The 26,558-nt window shown below is 43.6% G+C and overlaps 1 protein-coding gene and 1 pseudogene across 2 annotated transcripts in view; one reads left to right on the top strand and one right to left on the bottom strand.

Moving 5' to 3' along the window:
- LOC126183507 (protein Wnt-16-like) overlaps positions 1–26,558 on the top strand; it is an 836,736-nt gene that overhangs the window by 171,233 nt on the left and 638,945 nt on the right. The window lies entirely within an intron of this gene.
- LOC126185496 (5S ribosomal RNA) lies at positions 6,496–6,613 on the bottom strand (annotated as a pseudogene).

Below are 26,558 nucleotides of genomic sequence, written 5' to 3'. Positions count from 1 at the left end.
GTAATTACAATGAAAAGGTAGAGATGATAAAAAAAAGAGCGGGATTATCGTTAGCAGTTCGTTTAGTAAGCGCGAGAGCGTTACGGAAATGCTCATCAAATTCTATTAGCAGCCGCTACAGGTGAGGCGTCGTGCATCATGGAGAAATTTACAGTTGAAATTCCGAGAATGTACGTCCCAAGAAGAGTCAGACCGTCAACTGCTTCTTTCTGTGTACCTTTATCGAAATGGGAAAAACTTATAAATCAGAACTAGTAAGGAGGCTCACCGGCATTGGTTGTGCTCACGTAAAATTCACGAAGCAGGAATTGGAAGAAATGATAGTGGTACTACAAGAACCTTAAGCTATGGTCTGTAAGGTTATTTGTGGTTTTTAGATGTAGATATTGATGTTGAAAGAATTCTAATTACTCCAGCAATATGGCGCCATTCTCATCTGTTGTCGGTAACGAAAATATTGGAGAGTGTCGTCTATCTTGTCACTATGTTGGACTTTAGATGACTGTGACATTTATATACTCGTAACAGAGTTTCGAATATCTTTTATACATTTTGCGCAAGAGCCTGTGATTGTTGACTTCCTACAATTCATCGGTGTAGTTCTTAACTGTAATTTCATAGAACGGTCCGATGATATTTTTCATAATTGATAGACCTCTCTCATCATAAAATTGAGGCTTTCACCGCCGGTATTTGCGATATTGCTGATAACTGATTTATGGGCATAAGCCCGTAGTCAATAATTCTCTCCCTTGGACGACGGCCTTACACCCATAAATCAAATAGTAAGACCTCTCTCGTGTTCTACAATACGTCATCATGCGAATTTGATCACATACGTAACGGCTACTTTGACAGCACTTTTTACTTACTTCATATAATACAGATAATTGCCGGGGATTCAAAAATTTGTCTCACTTATTGTGACATTTAGTTCTTTAAACGAAAATTGGAGTTGGTAACAATCTCTAAGTGCTTGAGACGTTTCCAAAAAGTTCCTCCAAAAAATTACACCATATTAGACACCATCATTGGGTTCGTCGCGTTTTGAGACAAAGTAATACCTAGAAAGTGGTTGTAGAATGAATCTTACACTCTGTAGAAGTGCTTATCCTGTTCTGAAACCTTCCTGGTAGCATTAAACTATGTAAAGAACTGGGACTCAAACTGAATCCCTAACTTTCGTCGGACATGTTCTTGCAATCAATACGGGATTATATTAGGACCACTGTACAGTAGCTGTTGTGCATATTTAAGTCTGAAAAACGAAGCTGCAATGATGTTTTAGCGCTGTGCCTTGCTTCTTTCCAAACATTTAGTGTGTCAGCCAGTCACTGAGTCGTTGCAGTACGAATGGAATATGTCACTTTAATTGGAGAACTCTGAGACTGTTTAGCGTATTTACAATGACTGCTTCCAAGTCTATTACTGGTGCATGTGTCTCATTAATGAAACCACAAAAGCCTAGGTAAAGCTAAAAGGTGGACTGAAGAAAACCAAGTATCTGCAAGTTGATAAGGTAGCGCTGACGTGGAACAGTTTTAGTCAGCTTTTCATTTTTTTTAACGAGCTGTTACGTTTCTTTCTTGTTGTCTGTGTCGGGAGAACTAAATTTGCCGAGAATTACCACAAATGTTTTTAGCTGTACAACATCTACAGTATTATCCAGCGATTGCAGATTCTGAGGTCCAGGAGCTGCCGCAAAAAACTTACCTTGACCACATCAGGTCCTGAGCTTCCTTAATCCAGTCGCTTCAAACAACCATCATACCATATGCATGGTACGTGTCCTCCACATTATACAACCTTCCTTGTCAAATGTTCGCCCATTTAAATGCAGTAAATGCCTTGTTGTGTACAAATAATTACCCCAGATTTCATTAAAAATATCCGAAAGACACCACAAAATACAGGAAATTACCTACGGCGTAAACTATTCATAAAACAGATGGATAGCTTTGTCTCGTTTTTCATAACAGTTGCTTTGGAATTCGAGAAATTTTCACAGTAAATTGTGAAAGAGATGTTCAAAACCCTTATTTGATGTGTGCATATGGACATAAAGGTCGAAAGACATAGGTTGGAACCAAATTACAAATCTAAGTGTGGGGATGGAAAATCTAGACCGAAAATCTTTGGAAAAGAGCGAAGGAAGTGGAGTTTATACCCAAAACAGTCACCTTTCTCTGACGAATTTCCGAATGTAATGTGTCTGTTTAAATACTTGAAGGCTTAAACTAATTTATCCAAGATGTAGTTCATGAAATGTTTACCATTTATGACAAGTTACAACTTCGGCGATTCTTGGTCTGTCATACAGTTTTAACTTCACAAAGACTATTTTCACTAGGGATCGTGAAGATGTAGTAAGATTAACTATAGCTCACATAGACCTAAATAAAAAGTAATTTTTGGCACATTATGTTTGTCACCGGAAAATGTAGAGAACCAAATATATGTCCATGTACGTACCAATCAGTTACTTTCTTCAGAGAGGAAGGGATAGGGAGGGAGACAGAGAGACAGAATGCGTACAAAGGACAAACCACTTAAATTAAGTTAAAAGAAAGAGAAAGATACACTCTATGTAAAAGACAGAGGGACTCTGCTAAAAGAGAACCACTGAAAACTTTACGAGTCGCTTTTGTACGACTACGGCCATTCTGCGGTGACTCAGCTCAGGTAACATTTTCCGTGACCGCCAAGCAAACCACAAGCTTGAGAAACAATTTACGAAGTAATTCTCACCGCGGCATGTCATCCGTATAACGCCCTCTTGCTGGGCAGCCACTTGCCAAGACAGCTCCGTGTCGTTATTCTGCTCCTGGAATACATCGATTTCGCATTTGGGCCGGGCTCGTAGATCGGCACTATTGTTTCGAAGCATTGTGCAAAAACCGGCGCGTCGTCATATTTTGCCTGCTAGCGGACCCGACTGCTTTAAGCTCGGAACTCACAATTAACTTTTGCACGAGTGTACGAAGTATTAAACTGAGAAATAACATCAGATAATACCTCGTATTTCAAGACCGCCATAAAGGTTTCTGTCCGCCGTATATCAAAAGAAACGGCAATCGGCGAGACGTAAAATATGCATTAAAGCAACTTACAGTTCGTACATTCTCTCTCTTAGAGGAGCAGAACAAAAAAGAAAATTATTAATGCTTCGTGGTATAAACAGCACATTATAGCAGAGCACGTTATCTTTTCTCGCGTGGTAGGAACAAGTGGAATTTAAGTCCACGAAACATTTTCGCCCGTTACAACTGCGACCCTAAGGGACAAGTTCATCATGGACGTTCTCAACTTTTTTTATTTTCGAAGAAAAACACCGAGCAACCGGCCCAAGCCCTTCACACATGGTTATCATACCGAAACAGTAAAATGGAGGCAGCTCTCCCGAAATAATGGTCTTTGGTGATTTGATATTTCAAATATTCGTTACCTCACTATTAGATAAAACTGACGGCATTCTTCCTGCTTAAGTCTTTAAGTAGTCGAAAGACGAGAGGTCGTAGTAGTACACAACAAATTCGTTGCAAACGGTAAATATCAATGTCACACGCCTAATTATCTGGACTGAACAGTAAATCGAATAATGACTCCCAACCAAATACTTAAAGTGCATCCTATCCATGTTTCGGAGTACTGTCGTGGAGGGGAATGATGGCATTCCACAGTATTCCAGGAATTTTGATTTCGTCGTTGTCGGCAACCCGAAATACATTCACAGATATTGTTTTACACTCGCTTGCACCACGTCCGACTTGTAAATTATAGTTCTGCCAACGTCTTGTAGATTTACTCGAGGAACACCCCACCTTCCCTAACAGTATTTACTAAATAGTGGTGTACAAAACAAAGAAGCAGTGAGCTACATTGTAGCTGCTGAGAGATTATATGTGGTTGTTGCAAATGATAACTGTTGTAGCTTCATGAAACGAACGGACAATCAGCGATTGGGCAACAATACCTTAATCAATTTTTAAACGTAAGAGAAAACTTTAACGCTGTGCACAAGTACACACTAGATTAAACAGTGGATACAAGAGAACCTGTGAACAATAGTCTCCTCCTGCGGCCGGCAGGGGTGGCCGAGCGGTTCTAGGCGCTACAGTCTGGAACCGCGCGACCGCTACGGTCGCAGGTTCGAATCCTGCCTGGGGCATGGATGTGTATGATGTCCTTAGGTTAGCTAGGTTTAAGTAGTTCTAAGTTCTAAGCGACTGATGACCTCAGATGTTAAGTCCCATAGTGCTCAGAGCCATTTGAACCATTTCTCCTTCTGCCCAGCAGAACAGAGTGAAGCAAAAAATTGGCAGATATTCTGAAGGTAATTACCCCATAAAATTGGAATAATACAGTCAGATAGCTGCCTAGAGGGCAGAATGTAATATCGAGACCGAGATGGTGTAGCTAAAGAAAACGTTTAGAACGACTGTGATGGCTTTGAGCACTTGTGCGGGCATTTATCGCCACCAGGTGGCTATGTTTTACACCGTCCAGTCACAGTAATGTGACCACCTGTCCATAGCCTGAATAACCTCATCCGCTGCGCGAACCGCTACGAGATGTGAAGGAACAACGTGATTGAGGTTCTGGAAGATACCGACAGGGATGTGGGGCCATCCCGACTCCAGTGTCGTATCCAGCTGCACTACGTTCCTCTATTGAGCATCCAAGGCGAGAACAACTACATCGAGGTGATCACTCAGATTCTCGATTGCGTTTAAATCCGGGGAGTTTCGTGATGGGATGAATACTGTAAACTCATCATGATGCTCTTCGAACGACGAACGCACACTGCGAATCGTGTGACACATTGCATTGTCCTGCTGGTAGATGCCATCGGGCAGAGGAAAAACAAACTGCAAGTTGGCGTTAGACATTGTCCTCAAGGATAGATGCATACTTGTGTGGATCCACTGTGTCTTCCAGAACAATAAAGCTCTCTCTCCCGGACTGGATCCTTCAGACGACTGTTACTGGGTGTTTGCTTTCAGATGTTTCACGCCGTACATGCCAACAGTTATCTGTGCGATGGATCATAAAGCGTGATTAATTTGAAAAGGCCACATGTCGTCAGCCAGTGGACGTCAAGTTGCGGTATCGGCGTGAAAATTCCAACCTTCGTCGACGTCGAACAGCAGTCAGCACGGGTGCATGAACCAAGCGCCTGTTGCGGAGGCCCAAGCTTAGCAACGATCGCTGAATGGTCGCTGAGGAGACAGTGCTGGTCGCCCCTTGGTTCATGTGGGTGGTTAACTGCTCAACAATTTCACACCTATTCCCCTGGACAATTTCCGCAGCCGTCGTTCTCCCCCGTCATCTATGCCTCGTGGTGCACCACACTTGCCTATGTGCCGATTTTGGATAGCGCCATTTTGCAATGCACGATATTCTTTAACCTCGGCGGCCCGCAAATAGTTTATAAATCTACCCGTTTCGGAGATGCACCCACTCTTGGCAAGAAAACCAGTGATAATGTCCTTTGGACGTCAGATAAATCTACCCGTTCCCGCATTATGACAGCGAATACACTGTTTCCCGCATCCTCCCCTCCCCCAACCCCCTCCCGACACGTTATATATATACCCTGCATTGCTAGTGTTGCCGCCTGACGTTTGTGAGTGGCTATTGCACGTTGACGTCGAAAATAGGCAGTGTCCGCATTGATGTGTCTGCACCGTCTTTCAGTGTTTGTAGAAAGTTGGCCTTCACCTCTATATCCATTGATGAGGAAGTGTTGCTGCCAAAAAGGAGTACGTTTTGTAGTAGTTCTCTTTTTCATTTGATGTCACGAAATCGTGACTGTTACGAAATAATGCTAAATGTATTCTGTAAGGAAAAATCCTAGATATGTGCTTAATTAACGCTAACCAGTACGTTTCCATATCTTACTACACTAACAAGACAAAATATGAAGACCACCTGCTTAACAGAGTTTCGGGCTAGCTTTGGGACACAATACAGCAGCGAATCTACGTGACATTGATTCGACAGGCCGTTATTAGGCCTCTGAAGGTATACGAAATTTGATTTGAACACGTTATTCTGCAGTGTCGTGTTGGAGATTGTAGGCCCTTATCTTCATCCGACCTTTGTACTGACTTACACAGCCGCTTACATGGGACCTACTGTTTAATTTCGACTCGTAACTGCGATTCAACTTTCTCACATTAAGTCATAGAAAACATCCTTACACCACGCGTTTAAAATTCTAGTCTAACACGTTGCAGTTTTTATTTTCCAGTCAGCCACTATGTCACTGCTGTATATTAAACTAAACCCCTCCCGAACAGGCCATAAGGCCCAACGGTACCGACCGGCCACCGTGTCATTCTCAGCCCATAGGCATCCCTGGATGCGGATATGGAGGGGCATGCGGTCAGCACACTGCTCTCCAGGCCGTATGTCAGTTACCGAGACCGGAGCCGCTACTTCTCAATCAAGTAGCTCCTCAGTTAGCCTCACAAGGGCTGAGTGCACCCCGCTTGCCAACAGCGCTCGGCAGACCGGATGGTCACCCATCCAAGTGCTAGACGAGCCCGACAGCGCTTAACTTCGGTGATCTGACGGGAACCGGTGCTACCACTGCGGCAAGGCCGTTGGCACCACTGCTGTGTATTGCTTACTAGCAATTCATTTCGTGATTGAAGGGAGAATTTGTGCGATATTTTTTGTTGATAAATTCTCTTCGCCTTTTCCCTCTGTTTTTATCCCCCCCCCCTCTCCCCAGTCTTCCCCTATTCTCTCACTAACTTCACCCTCTCAGCATCTCAGTCGTTATATGTCTATCGCTCCCTGTCTCACCCCTCGCTTTCCCTATCTCCTCTCTTGCTATCCACCTATTTGTGTTCCCTCATCTCCCCCCCCCCACTCTGTCTCTCTCTCTCTCTCTCTCTGTGTATGTGTGTGTGTGTGTGTGTGTGTGTGTGTGTGTGTGTGTGTGTTTGTGCCTTGTGGCCTTCGTCTTCGTGTTTCATTCTTCAGATCATATAGAACCATGACGTTTTGATGACTGGAGAAGCAAAGAGTACAGCAGAGTTGCCTTACAAGGCTCGCAAAATTTTGTATGTTTTATTGGCTTTGTTTGTTTTCTCATCATTACACTAGATGTAGACAACGTTCTTGCCACGTTGGTGACACCGGTTCCTGCCCGATAACCGAAATTAAGCAACGCTGGGCCCAACTGTTATTTGGATGGGTGATCTTCAAAGGAAAACCCGTTGCCGTTGATTTTAAGGACACGCAAGTCGCCCAAGTGGCGCCCAGTTGAAATATTTTCACCAGGCCGTCGTACCACGCAACTTTTTTTATTTTTTAATTACAATGGATTATTCTGGAGACACTGTATGTGCCAAAAATATAGTGACACGAATAAACACTATCAAAGGGTCGTGCGACACACAGACATCAACAGTGTCAGTGGATACACGTGTTTGTATTGGCCGAGCGAACGGTCAATAACGAAGCGACAGTAGTGGCCCATCAGAGGCGCGAGCGGCCGCTACAATTCAAGACTGATAACTCTACTGACTGCAACGGGAAATGCATTGTATACCACTATTAGATCGTCGCTAAATCATCCGTGTAATTTTCTTTTTGAGACTGAGGGAGGGCATCCTAGTGGGCAGTCTCTGATATCCGGGAAAGCCACTGCGGGATGCGTGCAGCGGTGGCAGGTGACTCGGCGCAGCCTCCTCGGCCACGTGCGGAGACGGCTTATGTGTATTTTGTAGCCGCCCGGCTAGAACAAGGGCGGCGAGCCCGGCGCTAGGAGTAATTAGAGGGCCAGCGCGGGCGCGGGCGACACGTCGGACATTAGCGGCCGACTGATCGCCGCAGTTAGGCAGATTTATCGCTGCCAGTCGGCACTCCATCTCGCGACAGCTGGCTATTAAGCGTCCGCAGTTAGCGGGTACAAGCGCTTTCGTTCATTCGGAGGCTAATAGCGTTCGATGGCGAGTCGCGATGCTGTTAGTCCGCCACGGCTCGCGCCGCCACCTCCGCGCCGACCGTCCCGGACGCTACACTGTGTGTGTTGGTTATTCAGCCGGCTCGGGCAATCTAAGACGGAGAAGGACTTACCCAAATTCTTCCACGTACGGCGGTGAGTACTAGACGCTCAGGCTATCTTTCTTCTTGACACTATTCGTTCCACACGTGATGTACATTCGTTCAGTTTAGATCTGGCATCTGTATCTTGATCAGACTGCTTTGTTGAAATGCAGGAGCTAAAATTCTGTTGAATTTGGATTAAGAAATATATTATTTGCTCGTTATTGTGGTTCAGCTGTTTTTATTGTGTTAGTGAGGTGGAAATTACTAATCAAACTCCAAATTCCTAAAATTAATGTGAAAAACCAAACGCAAGCTAGTCAGTATTTCAGACCCAGGGTCGCTGACCTGGAGCAAAATTGAAAAAGACTTCATTCATTTGCCTGTCTCACAAGGTAAGCGATTATACATTACTTTACAGAGCAGCTCGCAGGGACCCTTGACATTGTTGTCTTTGTACTTGTAACCAATTTCTTACTGTGGGCAGAAAGGGAGAAACTATTATATTGAGATGATAAAAGCTGATTAATGTACGCATTTAAAAATTAAACATATGTAAAAATCAAACAGTACAACCAGTCATCTCAGAAAAATAGTATACTGAGCACTGCTATTAGGCTTTTAAACTATTCCCTTCCTCTGTGTACTGGAGGAGGGTACACTACCTTTTTACATATGCTCGAGTTGGGGATCGACTCGGCCAACATCGTTATGCGACGGAATTTTTGTGAAGGAAAAATTAACCGACGAACTTGGATCGATCTCTTTCGGCACTATACACACATAAAAAAAAGTGTTTCATAACCTCGGTACCGAGAGTTCCGGAACCTGTACAGAAAATTGGGATAGAGATCAACATAAACGTCATATCCGCCCTTTTTATTGCTCATGAAAACCACACATTGTCTGTTGTACCACCATACAGCGAGATCTTCAGAGTTGGTGGTCCAGATTCCTGTACACACCGGTACCTCTGATACCCAGTAGCACGCTCTCTTGCATTGATACATGCTTGTATTCGTCGTGGCATACTGTCCACAAGTTCATCAAGGCACTGTTGGTCCCACTCCTCAACGGCGACTCGGCGTAGATCCCTCAGAGTGGTTGGTAGGTCACGTCGTCCATAAAGAGCCCTTTTCAATCTATCCCAAGCATGTTCGATAGGGTTCATGTCTGAAGAACATGCTGATCACTCTAGTCGAGCGATGACGGTATCCTGAAGGAAGTCATTCATAAGATATGCACGATGGGGGCGCGAATTGTCGTCCATGAAGACGAATTTCTCGCCAATATGCTGCCGATATGATTGCACTATCAGGCGGAGGATGGCATTCACGTATCGTACAGACGTTACGGCGCCTTCCATCACCACCAGTGGCATACGTCGGCCCCACATAATGCCACGCCAAAACAGCAGGGAATCTCCATCTTGCTGCACTTGCTGGACAGTGTGTCAAAGGCGTTCAGCCTGACCTGGTTGCCTCTAAACACGTCTCCGACGATTGTCTGGTTGAAGGCATATGCGACACTCATCGGTGAAGAGAACGTGATGCCACTACTGAGCGGTCCATTCTGCATGTTGTTGGGTCCATATGTACCACACTGCATGGTGTCGTGGTTGCAATGATGGATCTCGCCATGGACGTCGGGAGTGAAGTTGCTCATCATGCAGCCTATTGCGCACAGTTTGCGTCGTAGCACGACGCCCGGTGGCTGCACGAAAAGCATTGTTCAACATGGTGGTGTTCCTGTCAGGTTTCCTCCGAGCTATAATACGTAGGTAGCGGCCATCCACTGCAGTATTAGCCTTTGGGCGGCCTGAATTAGGCATGTCATCGACAGTTCCTGTCTCTCTGTATCTCCTCCATGTCCGAACAACATCGCTTTGGTTCACTCGGAGACGCCTGGACACTTCCCTTCTTCAGAGCCCTTCCTGGCACAAAATAACAATTCGGTCGTGATCGAACCGCGGTATTGACCGTCTAGGCATGGCTGAACTACAGACAACACGAGCCATTCCTGGTGGAATGACTGGAACTGATCGACTGTCGGACCCCCTCCGTCTAATAGGCGCTGCTCATGCATGGTTGTTTACACCTTTGGGCGGGTTTAGTGACATATCTGAACAGTGAAAGGGAGTGTGTCTGTGATACAACATCCACAGCTGACGTCTATATTCAGAAGTTCTGGGAACCGGGGCAATGCAAAACTTTTTTTGATGTGTGTAGTTATGAAGCAGCTACCAGATGGTTCGCTGGCCTTGCTTTGACCCGAAACACAGGATTAAGTCACTGCCACTCCTTCTGCACTAATATGAACCCTGAAGTACTTTGTTTATTAGTGTAAAATCCACACGAGTCACAAAATTGGATCGGAAGGTAAAACATCATCAGCTACTTCCATTTCGTCTCCAACTGGTGTCCCACAAAGTTATCATGAAACTCAGCGGAGTTACCTGGGTAATAAACAGAAGATATTTGTGGTTTCCACTGAAACAATACATTGTAATCAGATGACAAATTTTCAAGTCTCCAGCTGGGTGGTAGTGTTGCGATACTACGACGTTTCGACGTGTGTCATTCCCATCATCTTCTGGCCAATCTCTCCAGATGCTCATTTGATATTGGTTCAAATGTCTTTTAAGCACCATGGGACTTAACATCTGAGGTCATCAGTCTCCTAGAACTTAGAACTACATAAACCTAACTAACCTAAGGGCATTACACACATCCATGCGCGAGGCAGGATTCGAACCTACGATCGTAGCGGTCTCGCGGTTCCAGACTGAAGCGGAAATGACCGATCGCTCATGGACTCGAAGTTGACAATTAGCCGAATTTAGCGATAGAGTAAAGTATTTCTACCAGTGGAATGTTTGACACTCTTGAAATGTTAAGAACACAGCAAAGCTAATCTTGGAATAATTATGAAAAAAGGAAAGTTAAACAGTTGCTTTTGGTTCGCACGTACGTCGTTACTGGCGGGGCACTGGCGTTGGGGAAGAGAAGATGATTGAATGACATGAAAATTTTCTGCTCATATATGGAATATACTGCATGGACCACTCTGTAGTGGCACCTTTGTAGGATCGCGCGTGTGTGCTCATGCCGTAGGTGGTGGGGAACCAGTGGAAACGCTGTGGGCAATTTAACAATATAACTTTATTTTATCTCGAATTCACATCAGGCAGGCACGCCTCCCATCGTGAGTTCTGGACGGTGCAGCCGGCGTCGGCTGCTAGGACGGCGCCCTGGCGATGCTGCGTCATGACTCCGGCCCGGCAGCGAAGGCAAGGCCACTGCCAGTTGCGACAGCGGCGCTTCCCGGAGAAGTGACCCGCCAGGCTGCGGCCCCTATGCTCTTCGTTCCGCGGTGGCGGGGCGGCTGTGCGCAGGTCTCGACCCGCCCCAGCGGCAGGCTGCGGACGGCGGCTGGCATAGTGACACCGAGTGACTCTCAGGACCTCAACTTCGGCGGCAGCAGCCACGGACAGCAGGCCGGTGGAGCTGTGGCACCATGTCCCTTGAAGGACCCACTGCGACGGCAGACACAGCCTGGACTCGAACCAGAGGCTGCTGCTGGCGCTGCCCTGTCGTCTCGCGGCCAGGTGATACCCCAGCGTTGTGACGAGGTTACTCAGCGATGACCAAGTTCCCAAATCGAATGACGTCCTGCCCTCAAATTCAGCCTCATTTACACTCCATTACTCCCCATTTGTTTTTCTAAAACCTGGTGAGTGAGTCTCTTAGTTATGGACGACGTTGACCTTACTGTTGGATATCATTTGATTCGTCTCGATAGGCCGGCCGGTGTGGCCGAGTGGTTCTAGGCGCTTCAGTCTGGAACCGCGCGACCGCTACGGTCGCAGGTTCGAATCCTGCCTTGGGCATGGATGTGTGTGCTGTCCTTAGGTTAGTTAGGTTTAAGTAGTTCTTGGTTCTAGGGGACTGATGACCTCACATGTTAAGTCCCATAGTGCTCAGAGCCATTGATTCGTCTCGATAGTCTCTATCAGAAAATAAGTGTCAAACTATAGCACCCCATTAAAAAAAAAACTTGAGCTTCATATCTCCGACATGACCCCACCTAGCAACAAAAAACCAACGTCATATTATGGCCACCGTTGTCCTATGCAACTTTTCCTTGTTCCACAAACTTTCAGCTCCTATCATACTTTCGGAGTTATTCTTGGTGACAATAGTTACTGACTCACCCTGTATGAGACAAAAAGTGTCTGGCGCATTCTTAGATCGGTTCCTGTTGCTACAATGGCAGGTTATCAAGATTTAAGTGAGTTTGAAAGCGGTGTTACTGTCGGCGCACGAGCGGTGGGACGCAGCATCTCCGAGGTAGCGATGAAGTGGGGATTTTCCAGTACGACCATTTCGCTAATGTATCGTGAATGTCAGGAATCCGATGAAACATCAAATCTCCGACATCGTTGCGGCCGGAAAAAGATCCTGCAAGAACGAGACCAACGACGACTGGAGAGAATCGTTCAACGCGACAGAAGTGCAACGCTTCCGCAAACTGCTGCAGATTTCAATGCTGCGCCATCAATAAATGTCAGCGTGCGAACCATTAAACGAAATATAAACCATATGGGCTACCGGAGCCGATGATCCACTCTAGTACCATTGATGACTGCACGAAATAAAACTTTACGCCTCGCTTGACCCGTTCACGCCGACATTGGACTGTTGATTACTGAAAACATGTTGCCTGGTCGGACGAGTCTCGTTTCAAATTGTATGGAGCAGATGGTCGTATACGGGTATGGAGACAACCCCGTGAATCCATGGACTCTGCATGTCAGCAAGGAACTGTTCAAGCTAGTCGACGCTCTGTAATGGTGTGGGATATGTGCAGTTGGAGTGATATGGGACCCATGATACGTCTAGATACGTCTCTGTCAGGTGACACGCACGTAAGCATCGTGTCTCATCACCTGCATCCATTCACGTCCATTTTGCATTCCGACGGCCATGCGCAATTCCAGCAGGACAATGAGACACGCCACATGTCCAGAGTTGCTTCAGAATGGCTGCAGGATTACTACTCTCAGTTTAAACACTTCCGCTGCCCACCGAACTCCCCAGACATGAACAATATTGAGTATATCTGGGATGCCTCGAACGAGCTGTTCAGAAGAGATCTCCAGCCCCTCGTATTCTTGCGGATTTATGGTCAGCCCTGCAGGATTCACGGTGTCAGTTCCCTCCAGCACTGCTTCAGACATTATATCGAGTCCATACCACGTAGTGTTGCGGCACGTCTGCATGCTCGCGGGGCCCTACACGATATTAGGCTGGTGCACCAGTTTCTTCGGCTCTTCAGTATATTATTGTCCTTTCTGGATTGGCAGTCTTTCTTTCCAGTGGGTGTTTGACATTTCGTTTTCATTTATTCAAAAATAGGAACGAAAATCGTGTACTAAATGTACCTTGGAAATGTTTCCTGTTTAAATATTTTACGTTTTGTATTTCTGATGGAGAATTCAATGACCAATGTGGAAATAGTCTAAATAAGTGGGAATCCTACAAGAAACAACTGTCACATGTTTAACATGTGTACCAGACCTGTTCAACCCCTGATTCTTTTATTCCCCTTGGGTTTGTTGAATCGTACTACCAAGAGCTTGGTAGAAATGTAAAATTGTATATCGAAATAAATCATATTATAAATAGTTTGAACAGTGATTTTAAATTATTTTACAGTTTACACATAAGTTGAGCTCTTACAGCTAAGTAATCTTGACATATCAGTTACAGAGGAAGTGGAGTAGAAACAAAAAAAAAAAAAAAAAAGAACTCAAAAGAACTCAGCAGAGACTGTGAAGCATACACCTGGAGCTTAGAGTGTTTACCCAACCACATATTAACACTAAATTCCACATACACACGTTACAATATCGGTGACAACAAAAAAACCCGGTTTGTATATATGATGGTCTTCATGGTATAATAAAACAGAAACACTTGTTGGAAGTGACACCTTCACTTTCACAAGGTTGTGCAGTAAGCGGTTTTGCTTTGCGTCGAAGAAACTGCAGAAAAACATCAAGTGGTTGATATCTTCTTCTTTCTTCTTATTCGTGATGCCCATGCTATATAAATGGGAAGGAGTTAAACCATGGGTGGGACACAGCAGTAACCCTCCGATTTAATCAGTTACTCGTTCACTGTCCTCTGTTGGAAGCTAGCTATTATGTGTTAATACTCTAGATCCATAATTGAAGCTTATTCACAGATTTTTTAATTCAAAGATGTTGTCCGAGTTTTTCCATAATGTAACTTATGTATCGAAAAAAAATTAATAGGGTACCTTACAATGTGCAGATATGTGTTGTTTAAGTAGAACTGCTGAACCTCCTGATTAAGTTGGTGCAGTGTCTCAAACTATTGATTTATGCTCCTTGGGAGCGAGGATGAAATCATCTATAGACCAATGCGGTTTACATATTATGCTATTACCTTAAGTTATTCAAATGAAAGTATAAATGGATCACTGAACAAGGGGAATGCCTGTCATTCAATCACCATTTCATAGGTGACTCTGTACTCTGTCTCGACTTGCAGGACTGTGGACTGGAGGTTAAGGTCAATTCTTTGCTCTTTTCCCGAATAGACGTACTGGCGTATCAAATTCGTTGCACTACTTTTGTGTAGTGCATCAGTACCCACGCGACAGCATGTCCTATCAGTATGTTCCAAAACGCCATGCATAGAAACAGGATTTTTCCGGGACTCACATCGCAGATTTTATTGGTGACAGAAAGATAGGCCCAAGTGTTTTCGATAGCCCTTGGGCTGGAGGCCACTTGTATACACAGCAGAAGGATTCGCTTACTGTAACTGATCTACAGCACACAGTCAAAGTTTGAATATTAGACACTTCCTACAGCTTAGGAAAATAGAATATCGGTTGGTTATTTATGCATTAGATGTAGTATACTGTGCGCCTTAAGTGCCTTATGGAGGCAACATTGAGTTCGTGGGCTGTTCCCCTGAGAAAAACAGAAAAAAGCGTTTTTCAACATTTCTCGCCGGCAGCAGCGGATTTCTAAATAATTTACCGCAACAAATTGCTAAAATTTTAAACGTATATTCTATTTGGCATTTATGTAGAATTTCCGTCTTTCCGTTTTCAAAACTCTTTATCCGTTAACGTGGTTTTTACGTACCAAAACCGAGCAAAACATTTCCAAACGGACATACGCAAAAGACAGCTGAAGTTTTTGCAATATATTTCTAATATCCAAATGTCAAACAAGCTTGACAATTTGCTTGCTACCTTCATCTCCTTCCGTGATACAGAGGTTAAAAGTCAACCTATTTGCACACGTAACATCCTGTGTAGGGTGATAACATAGTTCATACAGGGTGTTACAAAAAGGTACGGCCAAACTTTCAGGAAACATTCCTCACACACAAATAAAGAAAAGATGTTGTGTGGACATGTGTCCGGAAACGCTTAATTTCCATGTTAGAGCTCATTTTAGTTTCGTCAGTATGTACTGTACTTCCTCGATTCACCGCCAGTTGGTCCAATTGAAGGAAGGTAATGTTGACTTCGGTGCTTGTGTTGGCATGCGACTCATTGCTCTACAGTACTAGCATCAAGCACATCAGTACGTAGCATCAACAGGTTAGTGTCCATCACGAACGTCGTTTTGCAGTCAGTGCAATGCTTACAAATGCGGAGTTGGCAGATGTCCATTAGATGTATGGATTAACACGGGGCAATAGCCGTGGCGCGGTACGTTTGTATCGAGACAGATTTCCAGAACGAACGTGTTCCGACAGGAAGACGGTCGAAGCAATGATCGGCGTCTTAGGGAGCACGGAACATTCCAGCCTGTGACTCGCGACTGGGGAGACCTAGAACGACGAGGACACCTGCAATGGACGAGGCAATTCTTCGTGCAGTTGACGATAACCCTAATGTCAGCGTCAGAGAAGTTGCTGCTGTACAAGGAAACGTTGACCACGTCACAGTATGGAGAGTGCTACGGGAGAACCAGTTGTTTCCGTACCGTGTACAGCGTGTGCAGGCACTATCAGCAGCTGATTGGCCTTCACGGGTACACTTCTGCGAATGGTTCATACAACAATGAGTCAATCCTCATTTCAGTGCAAATGTTCTCTTTACGGATGAGGCTTCATTCGATCGTGATCAAATTGTAAATTTTCACAATCAACATGTGTGGGCTGACGACAATTCGCACGCAGTTGTGCAAACACGTCATCAACACTGATTTTCTCTGAACGTTTGGGCACGCGTTGTTGGTGATGTCTTGATTGGGCCCCATGTTCTTCCACCTACGCTCAATGGAGCACGTTATCACGATTTCATACGGGATACTCTACCTGTGCTGCTAGAACATGTGCCTTTACAAGTACGACACAACATGTGGTTCATGCACGATGGAGCTCCTGCACATTTCAGTCGAAGTGTTCGTACACTTCTCAACATCAGATTCGGTGACCGATGGATTGGTAGAGGCGGACCAATTCCATGGCCTCCACACTCTCCTGACCTCAACCCTCTTGACATTCATTTATGGGGGCATTTGAAAGCTCTTGTCTACGCAACCCCGGTACCAAACGTAGAGACTCTTTGTGCTCGTATTGTGGACGGCTGTGATACAATACGCCATTCTCCAGGGCTGCATCAGCGCATCAGGGATTCCATGCGACGGAGGGTGGATGCATGTATCCTCGCTAACGGAGCTCATTTTGAACATTTCCTGCAACAAAGTGTTTGAAGTCACGCTGGTACGTTCTGTTGCTGTGTGTTTCCATTCCACGATTAATGTGATTTGAAGAGAAGTAATAAAATGAGCTCTAACATGGAAAGTAAGCGTTTCCGGACACATAACATGTTTTCTTTCTTTATGTGTGAAGAATGTTTCCTGAAAGTTTGGCCGTACCTTTTTGTAACACCCTGTAAAGTGACGTAGCATGGAAAAATCTGCTGTAAAGTGTCTCCATTATCATCAGAAGGATTCTGGGAACTGAAGCACTTGCAAAATTTTCGTTAAATCCGGACCGAAGCGTAAAATTAGTTTTGCGTTATTTCAATTTCGCATAAGTAAACTATCAAACATTTTCTGACCCATCAAGTTCTTTCCATATGTGACATGCCCTACTGTAGCAGGGAAAAGAAGGGGAACAGCGGAAAAATACTCCTATCAGAGCTCGAAAAAGGCGACTATGTGCCTGTTTAAAATACTCTGACTGAAAAGTGGAGTGCCAGCCACTTCATTTTTCCTTCCTCATCACCTTTAAAAATTTTCCCGAAGTTCTGGCATGCGATCATATTCGCGCATTTTTATGCTGAGACAGAAGGAGACAGTGGCAGGGGGGGGGGGGAAGTAATAAATGCTGGAGATAGTAGACAGTGGTTGTAGTATAGAAAGAGCGAAGGAAACAATGATAGTGTGAGAGGAAGTTAGGAACATTGTTGACAGTGACACAAGAGCGCTGGGGAAAGGGTGATAGAGACAGTGCCAGAGGGAGAGGAATAAGGAGAAGGAGAAAGTTAGAATTGGTGAGAGCCGGTGATAGTGAGAGGCAGAGTCTATGGTAATGTTGGCGAGAAAAAGGAAGACAGTGATAAGAGACAGCAAGAATGGGAATGATTGAATTAGGCAGTAGCAGTTAAGAGATAGCAAGAGAGAGGCAATACCAGTGACACTAGTCAGGAGTAGTAGGGCAGAACGATAGAGACTGTGGTTGTGAAGCAGGAGACAGTGACACTTAGAGAGACACAAAGAGATAATGACAACGAGCTGGGCTGAATGGGCAAGTGGGGTTGGATGTGTATACGCGACTTAAGAACGGACTATTGGGTATGATCGAGTTGTAGTTAGGGGACCTTGTGGGAGTGAGAGGCGATCTGCATGTTAAAAAAAGCGCGAATATGTTCGCATGCCAAAGTTTTTGGGAAAATTTTAAAGGTGCTAAGGAAAGTAGAATGAGGCAGCAGGTACCCTACTTTTATAAGACAGAGTCTTTTAAAAAGGAGCATAGTCGCATCTTTTGTGATCCGATAGGAGTATCCTTCCGCTGGTTGTAAATATATTCAAGAAATGGTAGAGACATGTCCAAAACTGTTAAAATATCGAGGAAACTTCGACTTGTTTTTCCATTTTCTTAAAAGTAAGCTCGGTAAAACCGACTAGAACAGATTGTTGTTGCCATTGTAGCAGCAATATTTGCTCCCGAACTGGCGAGTCCCTGCGGACTGATGTACGCAGAGCTCGCGCTCTGACCCGGAGTCAACCAAAGGCCACCTATGGTACTAAGGACACACTATAGATGAATTTACAGTTCGGTCCTTGAACATCTTTATGGTGAAAATGCAGAAAAAATCATTCGTTCCCTTTTCTAGTATAATTAATTGCTAATCCTATATTTATTAAAGATCTGTTGATGTAATATTTCGGCAGATTTCATGATAACTGATTCCCGTTGCTGTATATAGTTCGACATCTAGTTCGACTGAGCGATGTGTATCTGTAGCGGTTTATTTTGACAAGGGGAAACAACGATTCTCCCTTACGCATTGTGCTGTGCTGTAGACCACATGCACGCTGCACGGTAGCGTCGAGACAATGGGAAAGTGAAAACGATACGCAACAGCATGACAATAAGATATCATAATCGATATGTAATAGCATGATAATGAAAAACAAGAATCGATCACTCGCGAAAGAGTCCAGCCTCCCAAAGCCACTAACACTGCTCGGAAGGCCACTTCGGCGTAGCTTAAGTATCAGCAGTGGAACGCGAAGCTTATCGAGCACTCAGTTTTCAGGTAATCCTCTGGTTTTATTACGCAACAAGGAACCTCATCCTATACTAATGCCTCAAACTTGCACGTAATGTTTCACGTGCATTCATGTCCTGAAATTTATCGTAATACGTCACCAGGTCTTTTAATGTGTAAATGCTTTCAAAAAGATTCGATTGAATAGTTTTGAAACGGGCAACAACAACAAAAATACATTAATATCAAAAACACGCTTTGTTTTTTATTTCTTTGTATTTAATTTTAATAGTACTGCTTTTTATTTATAAATTTACTGGACGGGTTTTAGAAACTCACGGTAGTCCTATACACGCTCAGGCTTTGGAAACGTCCTTCAACGTTTATAGGAAAGCAGTTGTGTAAAACTTAAAATTTTAAATCAGCTATAGATAAAACGGCCATTTTAGACTACGCACTTTGGGTAACACACACACTGAAACGAATCTCAGCTGTTCTCGCCACTTTGACTTCAGCTACTGTCAATCACAGACTTTCGCTGACATGGCGTCCCTGGCAAACATATTAGACGAGTGTACATGGTGCTCTTTGCGTGTTTCACCGTTCAGCATGGTACAGAAATTAATTTGTGCACTATATTATTCTATATAGTAAACACTTTACTTTCAAGTGAGGCATTACCAACGCCTAGTAATACATACAAAAAATATGTTAATCTGAATAGAAGTCAAACTCAATTACAGCTAAAACACATTACTCTAAGCTACGCGTCTCGGCACTCCTTTCCCATCACCAGGTTAAATTTATAGTTGAGCAATATGTGAGGAAGGACTGATGTGAAACACACGTAACGTTTTCCACTTACGGTATCTAGCAAACTATAAAAGCAGGTGAACAGACACACTCCGTATTTCTAGATTTCCGAAAGGTGTTTGACACAAATCCACCGTTTCAAAAAAAAAAAAAATGGCTCTGAGCACTATGGGACTTAACATCTGTGGTCATCAGTCCCGTAGAACTTAGAGCTACTTAAACCTAACTAACCTAAGGACATCACACACATCCATGCCCGAGACAGGATTCGAACCTGCGACCGTAGCGGTCACGCGTTTCCAGACTGAAGCGCCTAGAACCGCACGGCCACACCGGCCGGCTTACACCGTTTCGATTGAAAACCAACATACAATCATACGGAGTAAGATCAGAAATAAGATATAGCGCTGAGGAATTTCTGACTAATAGAACCTAATACACTGCACTGGACGGTGAATGCACCACATAAATAAAAATAACTTTCAGTGAGCCCCAAAAAAGTATAACAATACTTCTAAGGGATGTGCCCCAAATATATGTAATAAGACTGCTACTGTTCTCAATATAGATAACTGATTTTTTCAAATATAGCCAGCAGCACTCTGTTTGTTCACTGTAGATTCTGTTGTTTTCGTGAAAGTCTCGTCGCTGGATGAGCTTAAGCTAATGCAGAACGCTTTAGCATGCGCTATCGAGTACTGAGTTGGCAACACTCTTTAAATGTAAACATATGCAAGGTAATTCCCATAACAAAGAGAAACATTTCGATAATGTATGATTACAAGACTACTAATTATAACTACTGGAGTACGTCAAGGTGTTGAAATGTAGGAATCGGAACGTACACGTGAAATTAGCAGAAGGGAAGGCGAATGGTAGACACTAATTTGTGGAGCTTCTGGGGAAATCCTTTGTACTCGTATATGTAAAAAAATGAAATGAAGTGATCTTGTGGCATTGATAGTCGGGAGACCCCATCCGTGGAAGTTCAGCCGCCGGGTTGCAAGTTTTATTTCAGGTGACGCCACTTCGGGCGATGATGATAAGAGCAACACACAGGTGGAGAAAATGTCCTACCCGACCAGAAATCGAACCCGGGCCCACTGCATGGCAGCCAAACACATTACTACTCAGCTAAGCAGGCGGACTTTGTATGTGTAAAGGAACCTGCATGCAAGACACTAGTACGGCTCATTCTACAGGGTGAATCAGAGCTCCACCGACAAAATTTCAGAGATTGTTTAGGAAAAATTTTCAGGGTATTTTGAGAACAGGGAGCCGTGGTCTCCGGTGGCTTGTTAGGGCGAATAATGTAATTATGATTTATTAGGTTTGGTACTCCAGCTACCTTTCTCTTATGAAAATACCTTCACAACATTGAAGAAGCCTGTAATATGCAGGCCGGCCGTAGTGGCCGTGCGGTTCTAGGCGCTACAGTTTGGAACCGAGCGACCGCTACGGTCGCAGGTTCGAATCCTGCCTCGGGCATGGATGTGTGTGATGTCCTTAAGTTAGTTAGGGTTAATTAGTTCTAAGTTCTAGGGGACTGATGACCTCAGAAGTTAAGTCCCATAGTGTTCAGAGCCTTTCCTCCTCCTTTCATCATTCTAGGAGACATGTTTTCCAGGCTTCGAGCAATCAGTGGTGGAGATCCTGTGGCCATACTAATTTCAATGGTCAGTGAGATGCGATGAGTAGAAGAACATGTGTGTGACGTAAGTTCTGTGTCACATACTGAAGATATGTCTCTGGAATGTATGGTTGCTCACCGTTGTTGTTGTTGTGTATGCTCTACTGTGATTTGTCGATCAGACGTCACAATCAATGATGGTCATCGTAAATCCACATCTTCAAAACATTATTGTTGCCCGTAACGCTTAACAATGCCGAAACGGATTTTGTAAAATCGAGGATTACTCACAGTACACACATTATTGAGTTTCGGAGATGGAGTGCCACATGCATCGGGCAACCACGATCTGACAGCGATCAAACGCTTTGATATCTCGTGCTTTGTTGATATTATTTCCGACTGCCACGTCAACGTCTAGTAGATTTCTGACGACAGCCGAATCAAGTAACTCGCAGAACTATTCCATTCACCGCGGCAACTTCCCTCTCGCTGTCTGTCTGTGTGTCTGTCCCTCACTCCCTCTCCAACGTAACAGCTGTTTTTAATTCCGTTGCAAAATTTTATTCTGATTAGGTACGTTGGATGGCGTTATTAACCTCATGGCAGTCGATCCAGACTCGCAAGTAACTCTGTCAATACAGGAGGTGTCAATATGTTAGAGAGCATGGCGCACTTGAACCCATGATTCTATATTCGCATGACAATCTTTTGATCCCAATCAACTCGAGCAGCAGTATCAAGGAAAGATGAACTCCAGTTTTCATAGGCCATGATTCTGTCACTGTCAAATTTAAACACGAGCTGGTAGACTTTTGTGTTTCCTACAGTATGCATAACCTCAATCTCCTCACATACAAACAACATTCAGCTGCGATTTCTGAATGAGAAACCCGCTGCGTAATCTTTCCTTACGTACAGAATGTGGATGGCGTTCCTGTTGCATATTTTTTGCGATTGCGCTGAAGTGCTAATAATTAGCAAAAGCAAGCTTGTAGCACACTACCTGTCAGTTTGGCGTTTGTTGTATACCACCTTTACAATGTTGCAATTTTAACGACTAGTAGTGTACATATCCTCCAGTTGCTGCATCAAAACTTCAAGCGAATGTTGGAGTGATTCCTGCAAGACGGTGACAGATCACTTCCCACATCTGTGCCAGACTGTGCATGTGCCTCTGTCTTGATGACCTCGACGTCATTGTTTTACATTTTTTGCAATTAAATGGAGTGAGATCGTTATGAAATCAATAGGATTGGCATTATTATTGGCAATGAACTTTTGTCGAGAAACGATCAGCGAAATTTACCGATGCTGTAGTACGTGATTCTGTGTTGCACATTTCCAAGGCAGGAATACTTCGACTGTAGCGAAAGGTTGCATGCTGAATTGCTGTAACTGTATCAGGTACTGCCTCCTGTGTTACATTAAACGTAAATCATTTCAGACGAATCCAACGGCAAATTTGCACAAAGGCTATCCCAGATTCCTTCCACTGTCCCCGTAAAATAGAAGCTGTTGTTCCGTCTTAACTCACCTTTCAAATAATCTTTGGTTATATTGCAGTCTTACACTATTTGCGAAAATTCGACACGTTGCGACGTTTCTGAGTTAACTGGCATTGAAGTCAGACTATCCGACCGTTGCGCGTGCAAATTCAATCGACCAGCCACAGACGGTGTCGTCAAACGTGTTCTTTGTTTGCTTTCCTAAAACCGAACAAGAGAGCAATATAAAAATTGGAAATGGGACGCTAATGAAGACTGACCCTGTACCAAAGGCGGAACAGTCTCGTGCGCTGTCATCTACGCTATGAGAACAACTGACACTAATTGTATTTCGCGGGCCGCTTGAATTTGTGCGCGCAACGGAATGATTGGCTAACTTCACTGCTAATTAACTCGGAACCGGTGCTGCATATAGAATTATTCTCTTAACAATTATTTCTCAGTATAACCTACCCTACAACACCCTTACAAACTTTTCGGACTGTTTGTGACTACCCTGTATGTTAAAACGGTAACGTTCATCACAATAAAACTAGCTCTCCGGTCTGTTTGTTCACTGTTCGCCGAGAGTGGTTGCAGCAGGCGCCTATTTCCATTACCATTACTGACTTGTTCCCCTTTCCCTCTCATTGTGACATTAAGCACGTCACATGTGGAAGACTGTCAAATATCGGGAAAAAACTCCTTCACAAACACGTTTCATTTTCAATAATTAAGTAGCATTAAGTGTGTCAGTTTTACACAAACCATTCTTCAAGAATGAGATGCGGACAGACAACTAAAAATGTGTCTATGCAATACTCCTGTTGAATGATTGACAGCATTAGTGCTGGTACGCTGAAGAAGCTCGTTTCACTCGGGAACTCATCAGCGTCAACATGAACTCGTATTATCGATGTCACTACTACGCAGTAGCTGTTCAGATAACTTCCACTATCCTTCATCTCCGAATATGTGGTGTGATTTGACACGTAGTCAGTTTAGTAGGCATAATAACTCAACAAACCGTCTTCTGGCAATAATGTGCTTATTATTTCTATAAAATGAACTTATTAATAGAAGTGTTATCTGTGACAAAAAGGGTCATTGTCACAGAGTCCCTGAGCCCTGAGTATCCCAGGCGAGGTGACACACAACTTCTCGAGCTCACAGGCGCCATGTACATGAACCGTCAAGGCGCAGTACATTTCCTCCAGCAAATATAGTTTTTGGAAATGGATGCAAATGAGGTACTATCATGCAAAGGAGACACAAAAGTATCTTCCTCTCGTGTTAGCAACTTACTACCTACTTGACACACTGGGACGACGTAGGAGAAGGTACCCAAAATAATGTGAAATAATACGAAAAGTGAACTGAAGATTTTGACTGTGGAGTTAAACTTTGGATTGCCGTTTGTACGATAATCATTATCTAGATGAAGTTTGTTTCATAAATATCGTTGAAGTAAGTGTTGATTCATATATGTCACAAACCAACATGTACTTGCCTCATTACTCTGTATCTAATAGCCAATTGTTTGATAAACCATTCAGTACGTGGGTCTTCTATATAGATTATAAAATACATATTTATCATAATTTGTTATTGGAATCCTCGTACAAAAATAATTTTAGTGGAAAAATTGGAGTCAGTTTATACGTGTATTAAATGACTAGTTTTCATTGTGCAATATGACAGGCCAGGCAGCGTGAACAACGGACAAGATGGGAATTCGAGGGCAGGTTGGACGTCTTGGAAGCACGTTTAGAGCACCCAGGCGGAAGGATACAAGCTGCAGAGAAATAAATACTGTGGAGGTTCTCTGTCTGGTCATCCCCTGGAAAGGAAGAGGCCACCCTTTATCACGTGACAGTACTACCTAAGTCTTTTATTGTCATGTGCTCCTCTTGGAAGATGAGCATTGTAAAACATCACATCAACCTTAAGCATATTTGGGACTTGTTATTAAATGTAGAAAAACATTACGTAGAAAGGAATGTTAGCTCTTAAGTCCCATGAAGGGTATGTGAGCCCCCATTCACCCAGCAGGAAGCGAGGACGAAACTCACGGTCTTCGAAAGTCGTCACCCTTTTCATGGGGCACCACGCCGTTGTCGCCGTCCCCGGCGCTTCACACTTAGATGGGGCGTTAGGAGAACACAGATGGGGTCTGTCGCAGTTATTGTCTTAACTGCTACCGGGTGTCGATCTGCTTTCGAGATTGTGTTCTTTACAGTTTATGAATGTTGAATGGCGTTTCAGATCATGATGCCCAAATTTTAACTTTAAAAGATTTTTATTCTGCAACACGTGTTAAATATAGTCATCAGCTGATCAGAAAAGCTGATCCAGTTGCTGTAGAGACCTTTGTAAACCTTATAAAGGAACAAGAGTGGCAAGATGTTTATAGCGCTGATACAGTAGACGATAAATATAATGCTTTTCTCAAGACTTTTCTCATGCTCTTTGAAAGTTGCTTTCCGTTAGAACGTTTAAAACAGGGTACTAGCACAAATAGGCAGCCAGAGTGGCTGACTAGAGGGATAAGAATATCTTGTAGAACAAAGTGGCAATTATATCAAAACGTTAGAAACAGTCAAAATATAAATGGAGCAGCCCATTACAAACAGTATTGTAAGGTGCTTAAAAATGTTATTAGGAAGGCAAAAAGTATGTGGTATGCAGATAGAATAGCTAAGTCTCAGGATAAAATTAAAACCATATGGTCAGTCGTAAAGGAAGTTGCTGGTCTGCAGAGACAGGTCGAGGATATAGAATCAGTCGTAGTGGGAATGTCCGTGTTACTGATAAGTCGCATATATGTACAGTATTTAATAATCACTTTCTGAATATAGCAGGTGAACTAAATAGAAACCTAGTCCCAACAGGGAATCATATAGCGCTCTTAGAAAAAAGTGTTCCGAGACTGTTACCTGAAATGCTCCTCCATGATACTGACAAGAGGGAGATTGAGTTAATAATTAAATCACTAAAGACCAAGAACTCTCATGGATATGACGGGGTATCTAGCAGAATACTGAAGTATTGTTCTATGTATGTTAGCCCAGTTCTCAACCATATCCTTAACTTTTCCTTTAGGAGTGGTCGGTTTCCTGACCGATTAAAATACTTGGTAGTGAAGCCACTTGATAAAAAGGGAGACATTGATAATGTTGATAATTTTAGACCTATTTCTATGCCATCGGTGTTTGCTAAAGTTATCGAGAACGTTGTATATACAAGGTTACTGGAGCATTTAAATTCACATAATTTGCTGTCAAATGTTCAGTTTGGTTTTAGAAATGGTTTAACAACTGAAAATGCTATATTCTCTTTTCTCTGTGAGGTTTTGGACGGATTAAATAAAAGGTTGCGAACGCTAGGTGTTTTCTTTGATTTAACGAAGGCTTTTGACTGTGTTGACCACAAAATATTACTGCAGAAGTTGGACCATTATGGAGTAAGGGGAGTAGCTTACAATTGGTTCGCCTCTTACTTTAAGAACAGAAAACAGAGGGTAATTCTCCGCAATATTGAGAGTGGTAGTGATGTTCAGTCCCAATGGGGCACTGTTAAGTGGGGCGTTCCCCAAGGGTCGGTGCTGGGGCCACTGCTGTTTCTTATTTATATAAATGATATGCCTTCTAGTATTACAGGTGATTCAAAAATATTTCTGTTTCCTGATGACACCAGCTTGATAGTGAAGGATCTTGTGTGTAATATTGAAACAGTAACAAATAATGTAGTTCATGAAATAAGTTCGTGGCTTGTGGAGAATAATTTGATGCTAA

Source organism: Schistocerca cancellata, chromosome 4 (genome assembly GCF_023864275.1).
Source record: "Schistocerca cancellata isolate TAMUIC-IGC-003103 chromosome 4, iqSchCanc2.1, whole genome shotgun sequence".
NCBI classification, from domain to species: Eukaryota; Metazoa; Arthropoda; class Insecta; order Orthoptera; family Acrididae; genus Schistocerca; species Schistocerca cancellata.
The sequence above is the reverse complement of the archived record's forward strand: the minus strand, read 5'-3'. Positions and strand labels throughout refer to the sequence as shown.